This window comes from Scylla paramamosain, chromosome 4 (assembly GCF_035594125.1).
Source record: "Scylla paramamosain isolate STU-SP2022 chromosome 4, ASM3559412v1, whole genome shotgun sequence".
NCBI classification, from domain to species: Eukaryota; Metazoa; Arthropoda; class Malacostraca; order Decapoda; family Portunidae; genus Scylla; species Scylla paramamosain.
The window spans coordinates 7071067-7086772 of record NC_087154.1 but is presented as its reverse complement, the minus strand read 5'-3'; the positions used below and the strand labels follow the sequence as shown (position 1 = coordinate 7086772).

General features: G+C 40.4%; 1 long non-coding RNA gene across 3 annotated transcripts in view; it reads left to right on the top strand.

Moving 5' to 3' along the window:
* Window positions 1-4301: 4301 nt before the first annotated feature.
* Window positions 4302-15706, top strand: part of LOC135099564 (uncharacterized) — a 226580-nt gene continuing 215175 nt past the window's right edge. Inside the window, exon 1 of one of the 3 annotated variants that reach the window (XR_010268142.1) lies at window positions 4302-4552. This is a non-coding gene — a long non-coding RNA (uncharacterized LOC135099564). The remainder of the gene's footprint in view (window positions 4553-15706) is intronic. The other 2 variants (XR_010268144.1, XR_010268139.1) reach the window with 2 other exon arrangements.

Here is a 15706-nt window from a genome sequence, read left to right as displayed (position 1 = left end):
TTTTTTCTTCCTTCGTTGTCCTCGTCAGCGTCCTGTCCTCTTTTACCCCTCCTCTTCACACCCCAACATGTCTTTTTTTATCCTCCTCCTCCTCCTCCTCCTCCTCCTCCTCCTCCTGGTTGGATCAAGGTCGCAATTACATGATTATATCAGTTACATGGGTCAGGGTTGCTATGCCTCCCGTATGGCCATAGCAGAGAGAGAGAGAGAGAGAGGGAGAGGGAGACGGGTTGACCTTGAGACATAAGGGAATGACTGGTGGTGAAGTGGCGGACACCTTTCCCCTGCCAAGTGAAGCCTGCGGGCCGCTCCGGACACACCGCCTCGTAATACCTGTGTTCGTTGGGGCGCTGAAAAAGTGGACGGCCCAGAACTTAATACCATCTTGATACTTACACCATTCTCTCCCCTCCTTTCCTCCTTACCTCTCTCTCTCTCTCTCTCTCTCTCTCTCTCTCTCTCTCTCTCTCTCTCTCTCTCTCTCTCTCTCTCTCTCTCTCTCTCTCTCTCTCTCTCTCTCTCTCTCTCTCTCTCTCTTTGCTTCCTTATACTTATTTTTATCATATCGTACCTCCCTCCCTCTTTTTCTTTCTTTTCTCCTTTCCCACTTTTCGATATCACATCTTTCTCCCTCTCCCCTCTCCTTCTCTCTCTTCTTCTCTCCTTCCCTTTCTCTCTCTCTCTCTTTCTATCTCTCTTCTTTCGTTTCACTTTTTATTGTCCGTATCTCAATTTTTTTTTTCACCTTTTTCCCCTTTCACTTATATTACCCCTATCTTCCTCTTCTCTTTCCCTCCCTCCCTCCCTACCTGCCTATCTACCTTCCCTCCACTTGTTTATCAAATTATCACCGTTTCCTCTTTTCTTCTCCCCTTTCCCTTCCTCTTTTTCACATACACCTCCCTTCATCGTTACCTTCCTTCTCTCTCTCGTTTCCCTCTTCATTATCAACTTTCTCCTCCTTTCTTCTTTTTCCTCCCTTTCACCCATACTTTTCTCCTTTCCTTTTCCTTCTTTCCTGTCATCCTTCCTTCCTTCCTTCCCCTCCTTTATATCATCTTTCCTTTTTTCCTTTGTTCCAACTTTGCCGTTCTTTTCCTCTCTCTTGAATTTAAACTTTTATTTTTTCATCTTGCTTAATTCTTTTTCCTTTTCTCTCTCTCTCTCTCTCTCTCTCTCTCTCTCTCTCTCTCTCTCTCTCTCTCTCTCTCTCTCTCTCTCTCTCTCTCTCTCTCTCTCTCTCTCTCTCTCTCTCTCTCTCTCTCTCTCTCTCTCTCTCTCTCTCTCTCTCTCTCTCTCTCTCTCAACTGACAACATTTTGCATCTGCCACGCGTGAGTTAATTAAATTCACTATATTCTTTTATAAACAACCTCGTGTGTGTGTGTGTGTGTGTGTGTGTGTGTGTGTGTGTGTGTGTGTGTGTGAATGACAGAGTGGTAAAGTAACATTAACTTAACTATACTTTACTTAACGTATGTTCTACACAAGTACCCAGAAATATACGTCTTATCATGATAAGGATAAAAAAAAAAAGCACAACTCTTCGTACATATTTGTGTGCATGCAGTAGAGATATTTACGTACGTGTGTTTGTGCGTCTTCAGGTGTTACGTAAATTTGTACTCTACTTTTTCCCTCCATGCTGCAGGGCGTGTTGCAGCAGTGAACGGGACGCTGGCGACTTGTAAAGGTCCTAGCGTTGGTGGTCGTGGACGGGACAGGGACGTGATGGGGGCGTATCTTAAGGGTGCTATGGACATGTTGTTGTTGTTGTTGGTGGTGGTGGTAGTGGCAGGGACGTGATGGAGGGCGTATCGTGGGTGCAGTGAAGGTGCTAAGGACATGGTGGTGATTGTGGTGGTGGTGGTGGTGGTACTTGTGGATGGGTGTGTCCTGGCGTCACGTGGGTGTTTACATAATGAACCGGGGATACCTGTGGAAAGAGAGCGAGAGTGATAGTCCTTGAGGTACGAGTATTTGGCTGGCGGTTTAACCAGTTTGTGTGTGTGTGTGTGTGTGTGTGTGTGTGTGTGTGTGTGTGTGTGTGTGTGTGTGTGTGTGTGTGTGTGTGTCTATTACGCAGTGTCCCTGAATCTGGCATGATGAAGAGGGAACAAAATGCAAAGAGAGGTAATTAACGGTTATATTAGGAGAGAGAGAGAGAGAGAGAGAGAGAGAGAGAGAGAGAGAGAGAGAGAGAGAGAGAGAGAGAGAGAGAGAGAGAGAGAGAGAGAGAGAGAGAGAGAGAGAGAGAGAGAGAGAGAGAGAGAGAGAGAGAGAGAGAGAGAGAGAGAGAGAGAGAGAGAGAGAGAGAGAGAGAGAGAGAGAGAGAGAGAGAGAGAGAGACGAACGAAAACAAATAAGAACAGGTAAAAAAAAAATGAAACGGGACAACGTGAACGAAAAAGTGAGAAAAGAGGGAAATAAGAAACGCAGGAGCTTCAAATGATTACAGGGAACAGGAAACTTTTTTTTTTTTTTATGAACGAATGAGATACTTTTTAGCATGCAACAATAGTTTGATCATGCGGCAGGCAGTAGAACATCCCGGAAACACACATATATATATAGAACAGGTGACGGCATTACTTTTACACGAATCAATTAGAAAAATGAAAATAAAAATAACAAGTGGTAAAATAAACAAGTGAAGTTAAATGAGTGCGCTATTCTCAGGTGTCAGAGAGAGAGAGAGAGAGAGAGAGAGAGAGAGAGAGAGAGAGAGAGAGAGAGAGAGAGAGAGAGAGAGAGAGAGAGAGACATTTTTTATACTTATGTAGTTTTCAAGTGTTAAGGAGTCTGAATAAAGATAAAAAGTAAGGAGGAAAAAAGTCTCCCTGTTTTGTTGCTCTCCGAAATTTGGGCAGCTCCTTCACGGGGTTGTATTGGTACTACTGTAAGGGTAAAACCTCTCCAGATAGAATACATGGCATGATAAGACAAGAAAGGAATGAGATAATAGAAGGAAAAACCTGTAAATATAATGCTGCCCGGATGAGAAACAAAACATTTACACCTTTCAGAGTCTTCCTTTACCATTTCTAGGAGTAATGGATGCACTTCATTTAAATATATAATAATAATAGTAATAATAATAATAATAATAATAATAATAATAATAATAATAATAATAATAATAATAATAATAAAAGATAGATAATTCAAATATGCATTGTCCTACGAGACAGAGAGAGAGAGAGAGAGAGAGAGAGAGAGAGAGAGAGAGAGAGAGACGCGCTTGGCAAATACCATGTTTCCCCGTGGGTATGGTGATGACGCAAAAGGAAAAGATTTGTAAAAGCCAGCGGCAGACCTCGCGGCACGAATACACAGTAGGGGCGGAAACAATCAAGCTGATGGTGTAGATGCATTAGCGTCCCTGCTGTCTGGTTTTTCTATATACTTTAACAATCTTCCTTTTTCCTTTGAGCGACGATACAATTTGTGGAAAAAGACTTGTTTCTCTTTTGAAGAATGGAGGTTTTTGGGAATGGCTGGTAGGAATGCTAGATGCTATGTACCGTCGGCTATTATGTACCGGCTCCTATGAACCACTGCTTTGGCTTATATGTACCAAACAAGGCTGCTACATACCAGCTACCAAGTAGGAAGATAAAAACTAATATTGTAAGAAAAAAGTAATAAAACTACATTAAAATATAAAACACGAAAAAAATGAAAAAAAATAAAATAAATAAAACTGTATTGTCAACTAATACAATCAATAGAATTCAGCATACACTGATTTAATACAGGCTTAGTCCTCAGCATGATCAATGAGTTCAGCACACAAGTTAAAAAATGCATCGGTTTTCCTCTCTCTCTCTCTCTCTCTCTCTCTCTCTCTCTCTCTCTCTCTCTCTCTCTCTCTCTCTCTCTCTCTCTCTCTCTCTCTCTCTCTCTCTCTCTCTCAATAGTTATACGGGTTTTCAAGGATGTTTTTACGGTTCTAGTGACAGATTAACATTGTTTCTACATTACTAACAGGAGAAACTTGCTTTTAGAAGGCTGTCATTGAAGTAATACTGTTTTTTAAGGATGTTTTTACAGTTCTAGTGACAGATCTACAACATTTCTATATTATTAACAGGAGAAACACTCTTGAAAACCCTGGTAATTATCATTTTGGCTTTGAGAAACAGTCGTGAGGAGGGAGAGAGAGAGAGAGAAGCATTTTAGTTGAGCCTATCCTGCGCTCGTTCGTGTTTGCTGCGGTGACACGGTGCAGCAGTGAATGAAATTTTACTTCATAATCACGTAGTCGTAGTGGGTGTGGAGTGGGGAAAGGGAAGTGAGGAAGTGAGGATATTATATGACATATTATTTGATAACATGTGAGTGTTAGTGTGTGTAATAGTGAGTGTGGTTGGAGCAGTGATACGTGGCGCTGGGGAGGGAGAGCGGGTGGCTGGCTGGCTGGCTACATTGTTTTGGTCAACACTGGTCAGTCTTGCCCCACACGCTCTTTTAACCAGTGTTTCCGTATTCCCGGCAGCTTTTCCCTGTACCGAGCACCGCCAAGCAGCACCAGAGAGGCACGAATACGTAAGGTGAGTCCAGCGGTGCCAGTCTCACCTCAGTCAGCCTTCCTGCCTTCACTACATCCTCCTCCTCCCACTGTAGTGTCTCGTTTATTTAGGTTTTATTATTCGTCTTTCTTAGGCCTGCTTTAAGGTTGTTGACTTATTTTTATAGTTTGTTCACATCTGAGTCTGGAAACTTGGAGATTTAGGCAAATAATGAAAGATTCGTTAATTTGTAAACAAGCTGTCTGCTGAGGTAGAGGCAGGAGTCAGTGTTTTCAGCCATTATTTGCTTCGTCTCTCATTTACTGTAAGCCAAACATGTCATAAAATGGAACCACATGTCTGGCCTTCATATTCGCTGGTCAGATAAATCCACCATTGCTTACTTTTGGTCTCATGAACGAATAATTAAGGCAACATGGCCGCTGGCTACCCCACTAAGGTCTCCGCCGAGGGCCGCCATGATGGACTGCTGCCTGAGCCAACTTGTTGGGTTCCAATATTTTTTTGAATTTTTCTGAATGACTTTATTTGGCTTCTATAGTAAGTTTTTATGATTTATAAAAATATTTCGTTGCTTTTGAAGTGCGTTTCTTGCCTCAGTTAAGTAAATGTGGTGAATTTGCTGCTGTTTTTTGCATAAATATAGGACTGTTTTTACGGTGAAATTTACCCAACCCGGTTTTCGGCTCTTTTATTTGAGGCTGTAATGAAGGTTTTATTGCTTCTAAAAATCGTTTATGATATTTAAAGTGTTTTGCGTTTCTGATGAGCTAAGTGTGTGGAATCTAAAATAGCTTTTGATGCCGTTAAAAGTGGTGATTTTGTCATTTTTTTGGATTTTTTATTTGAATATCTTAGCTTGTAACTAACTTTGCATTGTTTAGAAAAACAGTTCAGATTTTTTAAAGTGATTTTTCATTGGTGTAAAATTAAATGGGTGGACTTTTCAATGATTTTAATGGTGTCAAAGATTCAACACTTTTTACATATTTCATATTAATATTTCTTTACAACTACTCAGGCTGGTGATGTTTTGGTATTGTGAATATTAGTTAAAGTAATTGTCAAGTCAGAATATATAAGGCATTTGAGCCTGGCTTCGTTTTTTCTAGGGGTCATTTTTGAAATAAAATACGTTACGTACGTCAGCCAGCGGGGTGCCGGCAGCCCTCGCCTGTGACGTCATCAATGGTCCTGGGACTCGCTCGGATACAGTGTCTCCTCGTCAGTATTTACCGTAATTTCCAGTGTTTTTCCAGGTGTTTCCAAGCTCAGGTATGTAGGTAGTAGTAGTAGGAGAAAAATAGATAAATAGAGGAGGAGGAGGAAGTAGTAAGGAGAAATGGAGGAGAAGGAGGAGGGGGCATAGAAGGTAAATACCAAGAAGGCCATGTTTAGCTTAGTTTTTCTTCCTGCCCTGCTATTTCTCTGTAATACTTCATGTGTTTTGGGTGTTTTAAAATGTGTTTTGGATGTATTTAGGAGTGTTATGGAGTGTTTTGTGAATGTTTAAGTGTGTTTAAGATGTATATTTGCTATTATATCTGTTTTCTGTGAATTTAGGGTGTTTAAAGTGTGGCTTAGGATGTTTTTAGGTGTATTTTATGTGTATTTAGTCTTGTAAAGTGTTTTGAGTATATTGTGGAGTGTTTTGGGTATGTTTGGGGGCATATTGAGGTGTTGCGAGTTTGTTTTGAGTTTATTTAGGGTGTTTCAAGTGTTTCGGGTGAGTTTGGATGTGTGTCGGGTCTTTTATTTGAGTTTGTGTGGGGTGTTCTGGGTGCGGTAGTAGTAGTAGGAGGAGAAAAATAGATAAATGGAGGAGGAGGAGGAAGTAGTAAGGAGAAATGGAAGAGAAGGAGGAGGGGGCCCCCATAGCAGGTAAATACCAAGAAGGCCATGTTTAGCTTAGTTTTTCTTCCTGCCCTGCTATTTCTCTGTAATATTTCATGTGTTTTGGGTGTTTTAAATGTGTTTTGGATGTATTTAGGAGTGTTGTGGAGTGTTTTGTGAATGTTTAAGTGTGTTTAAGATGTATATTTGCTATTATATCTGTTTTCTGTGAATTTAGGGTGTTTAAAGTGTGGCTTAGGATGTTTTTAGGTGTATTTTATGTGTATTTAGTCTTGTAAAGTGTTTTGAGTATATTGTGGAGTGTTTTTGGGTATGTTTGGGGGCATATTGAGGTGTTGCGAGTTTGTTTTGAGTTTATTTAGGGTGTTTCAAGTGTTTCGGGTGAGTTTGGATGTGTGTCGGGTCTTTTATTTGAGTTTGTGTGGGGTGTTCTGGGTGCGGTAGTAGTAGTAGAAGGAGAAAAATAGATAAATGGAGGAGGAGGAGGAGGAGGAAGTAGTAAGGAGAAATGGAGGAGAAGGAGAGGGGGGGGCATAACAGGTAAATACCAAGAAGACCATGTTTAGCTTAGTTTTCCTTCCTGCCCTGCTTTTTCTCTGCAATATTTCATGTGTTTTGGGTGTTTTAAGTGTGTTTTGGATGTATTTAGGAGTGTTTTGTGAATGTTTAAGTGTGTTTAGGATGTATATTTGCTATCATATCTGTGTTTTCTGTGAATTTAGGGTGTTTAAAGTGTGGCTTAGGATGTTTTCAGGTGTATTTTATGTGTACGAGTATTTAGTGTTGTAAACAGTTTTGAGTATATTGTGGAGTGTTTTTGGGTTGTGTTTGGGGGCATATTGAGGTGTTGTGAGTTTGTTTTGAGTTTATTTAGGGTGTTTCAAGTGTTTCGGGTGAGTTTGGATGTGTGTCGGGTCTTTTATTTGAGTTTGTGTGGGGTGTTCTGGGTGCGGTAGTAGTAGTAGAAGGAGAAAAATAGATAAATGGAGGAGGAGGAGGAGGAGGAAGTAGTAAGGAGAAATGGAGGAGAAGGAGGAGGGGGCATAACAGGTAAATACCAAGAAGACCATGTTTAGCTTAGTTTTCCTTCCTGCCCTGTTCTTTCTCTGTAATATTTCATGTGTTTTGGGTGTTTTAAGTGTGTTTTGGATGTATTTGGGAGTGTTGTGGAGTGTTTTGTGAATGTTTAAGTGAGTTTAGAATGTATATCTGCTATCATATCTGTGTTTTCTGTGAATTTAGGGTGTTTAAAGTGTGGCTTAGGATGTTTTTAGGTGTATTTTACGTGTATTTAGTCTTGTAAACTGTTTTGAGTATATTGTGGAGTGTTTTGGGTGTGTTTGGGGGCATATTGAGGTGCTGTGAGTTTGTTTTGAGTTTATTTATGGTGTTTCAAGTGTTTCGGGTGAGTTTGGATGTATGTCGGGTCTTTTATTTGAGTCTGTGTGGGGTGTTCTGGGTGCGTCTTAGTGTGGTTTGGGCGTATCCTGTTGTGGGATGTTTTTGGTGTGTTCGAATGAATTTTGGGATGTTATGGGTGTGTTTTGGCTGTTTTGAGTGTTTGGGTGAGTTTTGTGGGTAGTTTGAGGTGTTTTGAGTGTATTTTGGATGTTTGAGTGTGTTTTGGTTGAGTTTTATTGGTATTCTAGGGTGTTGTGGGGTGTTTTGGGTGTGTTTTGGATGTTTTTAGTGTATTTCGGTTGTGTTGGATGAGTTTTGTGGGTATATCAGGGTGTTTTTGAGTGTGTTGGATGAGTTTTGTGGGTATATCAGGGTGTTTTGAGTGTCTTGGATGTTTTCCGCATGATATAGGTATGTTTGAGTGAGTTTTATGGATATTTTGAGGTGATGTGGGGTGTTTTGAGCATGTTTTTGGATGAATAATATGTGTTTTGTGTGTTTCTGGGTGAGTTTTGTGGGTACATTTGGGTGTTGTGGGGTATTTTGAGTGTGTTTGGATGTTAAGCATGTCTTAGGTGTGATTGGATGAGTTTTGTTATATTTAGGGATGTTTTGAGTGTGGTTTGGGTGAGTTTTGTTGTATTTAGGGTGCTTTGTGTGCAGTACCAGAAGGAAAACTGAGGGTGCAGGTCCGATGGAGTTTCAAAGAAAATAGAAAGTCCACTGTAGTTAGTTTCAAAGCAAATAATGAGTAGGTCCATTGGAGTTGCTAAGTTGTCCATTGTTTGGTGCTTAGTTAATTTCTTGTAGGCTATCATAGATTCTCTCTCTCTCTCTCTCTCTCTCTCTCTCTCTCTCTCTCTCTCTCTCTCTCTCTCTCTCTCCCCCTTTTCCATAAGTTGTTAATTTATCTGTATTTTGTTTACGATAATAATGGTACATAACTGATGGTTCATAGCAGCCAGGTACATAGCAGCCAGTGGTACACAGCAGTCAATGGTACATAGTGGCCTGTTACCGTTGGTAGTCTCGTTTTCTTTAACCCCTCTCTCTCTCTCTCTCTCTCTCTCTCTCTCTCTCTCTCTCTGACCAGGACTATTTTCACGAGCCGTAGACATGATTACTTTTCTCTTCAAAGGTGATTTCCCATTGATGGTGTGAAATTCTTGTTAAACTGTCACTAGAATTATGAAAACACTTATGAAAATTCTTGCATCTTCCTTTACTATTCCAATAATTTTCAAAGGATATAGAGAAGCTGAGAAGTACATATGGATGGAATACTCTCAGTAATCAGGTTGTTAGTGCTGAGTCGTTAGAGAACTTTCATGGACAAACTTATGGATGAGGATAATATTTGGGAATAGGTAGTTATGGCTCATATAGGGACCGTCAGGTGTAGGCTTGGTGGCTCCTTGCAGCTTCCATTGTATCCTTAGCTTCTTATGTAAAAGACAGACGACGAAACATTTGCTTTGTGTGTGAGTTGCAAAACCCTCTGAGATTTTGAGTAATGAGTAATGTCAGACTCATTAAGCTTCCCCAAGACCTACGTGTATCAATTATGTCTCCGCATCGTGTTATGCGCTCCGGTAAAGGTCACTTGCAAAGTTTCAGTCAGCTGTTGTTAGCGGATCTTGTCTCGTAATGTTGGATAAGTTTAATGTTAGGCAAGTCGTGTTGAATAATGTGTGTTTGTTATTTGTAAGATTTTTATTTATTTATCTCTTTATTCATTTATCTATCTATAATTTATTTTTCTTTTGCATGAGAGAGATAAAAAATAGTGGAAGGAAAGAAATGTAAAGAAGAGAAAACATTATGACTTGCTCTGCATACCCCAGTTACGTGTACAGTTAAAGGATTATTATTATCACCTTTTTTCAGATGTCCACATACCAGTAAATTGTATTTAGTGCTAGCTTTCTTTTCCTTTCAGATGTGTCTTTTTGCAGCAGTAGCATTAGCAGTAGTAGTAGTAGTAGTAGTAGCAGTAGTAGTAGTAGCAGTAGCAGTAGCAGTAGCAGTAGTAGTAGTAGTAGTAGTAGTAGTAGTAGTAGTAAGTGGTAATAGCAATAGTAATAGCTAGTGGTAGTAGTAGTGGTAATAGGAGTAGTAGTACCAATAGTAGTAAAAGTGGTAATAGCAATCGTAATTGTTAGTAGTAGTGTTAGTAGTAGTAGGTAGCAGCAGCAGTCGTGGTAGTAGCTGTAAAATTAGTAGTAATAGCAATATAAGTTAAAGTACTACGTAATAGAGTAGCGTGCCCTGCTTTTTTTATTTTTTTATTTTACGAATTATCTTCATATTTGTGTGTACTCCATTCCCCTGAAGCCTCTCATTCCAGTAAGTGATGACGCGACACTTTTTTGTGAAAAATGAACAACAAATCTACTGACTTTGCCCTTCTAATAATTCTTTTTAAACTGGCATGTAACATCGCCTCTCGTCACTTCCTTATATAAAGTAAATCTGCGTGACCGATCGGCTCTTCCACTTAATTCCACTTATGAAAAGGATGGAACGTGCGCTTCCACTTACATTTCTATCCGCTTTTCGTGGTGACGCGCGTACAACTGGAACACATTTCATGACGGGTCGCTGAACTTAAGTCATGTCCTTCCATGGCCTTGTAGTTGTCGAGTCCACCTCCCTCACCTTTAATTCCTTAGAGTACGAGGCTTTGTTAAGTCCTGGTGACGCAATACTACGTGACCAGCCTCGGGGGAATACTCGCTCTTGCGACGTACATGAAGCAAACACAGATACGGAGTGCATATCTTTTAATATACTCGTACTCACCTCGCATTCATGAAATAGGCGAATTCTCTAGTTGTCTCTTCGGAAACGACAAAATATTGCTTTTTTTCTTCTTTTCTTGTCCCTGTTCTGGCCTCTACACATAAGAAGAAAAGTAAGATGAGTGTTTGGGCTATGCTGGTGAGAGGGAATAGCAGTCTTCGGAGCTTTGTGCTTTATATTGTTGTTAGTGTTAAGTCATTAGGGAGCTTTAAGAGAAAATTAGACAGATTTATGGATGGGGATGATAGGTGGGAAGAGGTAGGCATATCATACAGGAACTGCCACGTATAGGCCTGATGGCTTCTTGCAGCTTCCCTTATTTCTCATGTTCTTATGTTCTTATAATAGTATTTACAAAAATGTTGTGTTAAGGTATAGAAAGTCATGTTCATTTCTTGCTCTTTGCTGATATCCTTCACGCATAAAAAAGAAAAATAAATAAATAAATAAATAAATGTGCTAAGATAGACAGTCACGGTATTTGTACCTTCCACAATCTCAGAATAACGCTTGAATTTTTGTCCATAGAGCAGCACGTGTGATAATAGTAGAATACATGATTAGTAAAGAACTGTTTCATTGGGCACGAGTGTTAGTGTCCGAGGTGGCATCCTTGGTACGTATGAGTAGTAAAAGACTTGAGTGCTAACTTGATTAATTTTTATAAACCAAAATTAAACTTGAGTATAATATTCTCGGTTCTCAGAGTGGGAGAATCAATGAAGTAAACTTAGTAATCAGATTGTTCGTGCAGTCAGTTGAAAGCTTTAAAATGAGACTAAAGATTAGACAAATTTATGAGTGGGAATGACAGATGCTTTATACAGGAACTGCCACGTGTATGGCTTATGGTTTCTTGCAGTTTCTCTTGTTCTCTTATGTTTCTGTTCATTATTCTTGTAGGAGATTGAATTTGTAGCCATTTGGAACCATAAAATTATCATGATGCCTAATGAGATGACAAAAAGTGCATTGTATCATTCATTCCACAGGCTTGCTCTCGCTCTTCAAAAACATTCCACCTTTGTTAATCGTTGCGCTAGTTGTAAACATTTCTATGCCATGTTTTCTCAGTTCCTCTCTCTTCCTCATCTCTTTTCTCCTGCTCCTTCTCATATTTCATCATTTTCTTCTTTTTCTTCTTTACATTTTTTTTCCTCTTCCTACTCATGTTTTCCTGTTTGATTTCTTCCTCTTCTTCATTTCTTTTTCCTCCTCCTCATGTTTCCTCATACCCCTCCATTCTCTTCTTCATTTCTCTTTCTCATGTTTCCTCGTTTCCCTTATTGTTTTCCTGATTTTCTATTTCTCCTGTTCCTCGTGTTTCGTCAGTTCCCTTATTTCTTCCTCGTTTCTTTTCCTCCTGTTCTTCCCCATGTTTCCTTCCTTTCTGTTTCTCTTTTTTTTTTTGTCCTTTTCCCCATGTTTCCTCACTTTCTTATTTTCTGTTCCTCACTCTTTTTCTCCTCTCCTTATACCGTACTCATTCTCCTGCATTTTCCCCTAGCAACAACTTTCTCCTTCTTTTTGTGAACCCATAATATTCAAAAGTCGTCCACAGAATAAGGGACGTACCTTACTTATCACCTTACTTGTCAAGGCCAACCATTTTTTTTTTCTTTTGCACATTAACCAGCACGGGAGGTGGAAGAAGAAATGAAGAATATAAATGAGAATGTTAAAGAAGTCCAGAAGGAGGAGGAGGAGGACAAGTAGTAGGAGGAAGAAGAAAAAGAAAGGCAATGAATTAACTATAACAATAATAACAACACACACACACACACACACACACACACACACACACACACACACACATCACACACACATTCATTGTATCAAAATATACATTTCTATCTACATGAAAAAACCACTGAAAAGAAAAAAAAACATATGTACTCCTAAATTTTAAGCAGAAAAAAGAGAGAAAAGGCTGGAAAAACAAATGAATTCTCTTAGGTTCACACCAAAACCACTACCACTACCAGTCCAGTTCAGTTAAGCCCTGCAGCTCACGAGCGGCTGAGTCTAGTTGAAAAAGGCAAAAGACACGTAAAGAAGGAACCTGATTAGTATGTCGTGTTTTATTTGACGGTCTTCTCTTACCACGACCGAGAGAAGGAGGGAAGGAAGGAGGGAGGGAAAGGGAGCAACAACGTAAAGGAGAGGGGGAGAGAGGGAGATAATTTGGTTGAGTGCAGGAGTGGGATGGAAATTGGGAGGCAAGATGGAAGGAAAGGTCTGCTAAAAAGATAGGACGCGAATGAGAGCGGGAGGAGAGGAGAGCAGAAAAGAGGAGAGGAAAGGGTGATAAGGAAATGGAAAAAGGCAACGAAGTGAAGGATGATGATAGAAAAGAAAGATAGAAAAAATGTACGTTGTTATTTTTGTTTTCTTTTTCCATTCTCTTTAATTATTTGGTGTTTTGGTTTCAATTGTTCGGTTGTCGTTCACTTTTATTTTTTTTTCGTTTTATATGGTGATGGTCTATTGTTAAATGTTATGTTTTTTTGCCTTTGTATTTTTTTTTTTACACAGCTTTTTGCTATTAGTCTTGTTTCATTTCATCATGTAAGTAAAATCTTTTTAGTTGTACATATCTGTGTATGGTATAAAACTTTCTCCATCCCACTCTCTCTCTCTCTCTCTCTCTCTCTCTCTCTCTCTCTCTCTCTCTCTCTCTCTCTCTCTCTCTCTCTCTCTCTCTCTCTCTCTCTCTCTCTCTCTCTCTCTCTCTCTCTCTCTCTCTCTCTCTCTCTCATTCTGACTGTCTCTATTCCATCATCAATATTAACAATGAGAGGAACCTATTGTCACTTCTCATGAGTCGAATCACTACTCTCCTAGACCACTGCAGCATCACAAGCACTTTAGCGAGTCAACCTTAGCTCAGCACAGCTCGACTCTGCTTTAATTAATGTACGGGGCAAGTTAATCCTGGCTCTTAACTTACTCCCGTCCGTTTCTGTGACTCCTCTTTACTATTCCCTGACCACTGCCCAGCAACAACCTTCATCACACTCGTCTCGGCCATCCACCTAAGGCTGAAGTAATGATTACGCAATATCACAACCTCCCACTGTAATCTCGTAACCGTGAAATGGCTCGCTCCGGTATAGGCAATAATGTGAGATGCTTCGTAGGAGTTGCTCAGTTGCGGCCATCAAACTGATCAGGGTACATGAAGAAAGGCCTGCATCCGATGTAATTATGTGGCTGGTTCGGAAAGGAGTAATGTAATAATATGGTCATGATGGTACATTGTGTCCCCGGATGTGTGTGGATCCGAGTTGAAGTAGCGTTGTTGTGTCATAAGAACCGCGTCTTGTGCAGCGGCTTGTGTATCTTCAAGGTTAATATGTGATGTGAGTACATCTTGTCTGTGTAAATACGTATATTTCTTAGGGACATCTCGCGGAAAGTAGCGGTTTTATTAAAAGAGTTTTGTGTAATGGTTTACGTAATTCCATGGATGATATAATTTTGTGTAATATGAAGATCCATGAATCTTCTCAAGTATATAAATCTATTAAGCGTAGTTGGCGGAAAACACACACACACACACACACACACACACACACACACACACACACACACACACACACAACACACACAACACACACACACACACAACACACACACACACACACACACACACACACACACACACACACACACACACACACAACACACACACCACACACAACACACACACCACACACACACACACACAACACACACACACAACACACACAACACACACACACACAACACACACAACACACACACACACACACACACACACACACACACACACACACACACACACACACACACACACACACACACACACACACACACACACAACACACACACACACACAAACACAACACACACACACACACACACAACACACACACACACACACACACACACAACACACACACACACACACACACACACACACACACACACAACACACACACACAACACACAACAGACACACACAACACACACACACACACACACACACAACACACACACACACACAACACACACACACACACAACACACACACACACAACACACACACACACACACACACACACACACACACACACACACAACACACACACACACACACACACACACACACACACACACACACACACACACACACACACACACACACACACAACACACACACACACACACACACACACACACACACACACACAAAACACACACACACAACACACACACACACACACACACACAAACACACACACACACACACACACACACACACACACACACACACACACACACACACACACACACACACACACACACACACAACACACACAAAACACACACACACACAACACACACACACACAACACACACACACACACACACACACACACACACACACACACACACACACACACACACACACACACACACACACACACACACACACACACTGTTGGCATGCGTGTTTGGGTCTGTTTTGGTTAGTAAAAAGCGCTCTAGAAGTATAGAAAGTATTGCTTGCTATACAGATTCAGTAGCCTGTGTGGTTAGTGTAACAATATTACTTGAATATCTGAAAAAAAAAAAAAAAATAGAAGTCCAATTAAGTAACAATATTTGGTTCGGGAATGGGAAACTTACCTTCCTGGGATCGGTTGGAACATGTTAAGATGCATTTCCCGGAAAGACGTAAGGTGCATGGTAACGTGATAGAAGCATCTTAATGGACTGAGGGATTCAACAAAGATAAGAGTATATATCTGTCTCTTTTTATCAGTGAACGAGTGAAGACGCTTCAGAATGGATATCAACGAGACAGTATTATATTTAAAGAGATAGGTTGAAATTGGTTTGCATATAAGGTTGTAACTGAATGGAGCACACCAGCAAGACCGCGGTATGTGCACATGTCATGATGTCGATAGGAGGTTGGATGAAATAGGTTTTAAGTGCTAAGGGGCTGCCTTGTTACCTCGTGTAGGGCAACTGGTCTTATCCTGTCTCCTTATTTTCTTGTCACGTTCTATCAGCCGGGCACACAACAGACGTATCAGTATCTACCAAAACCATTCACTTTTACCACTC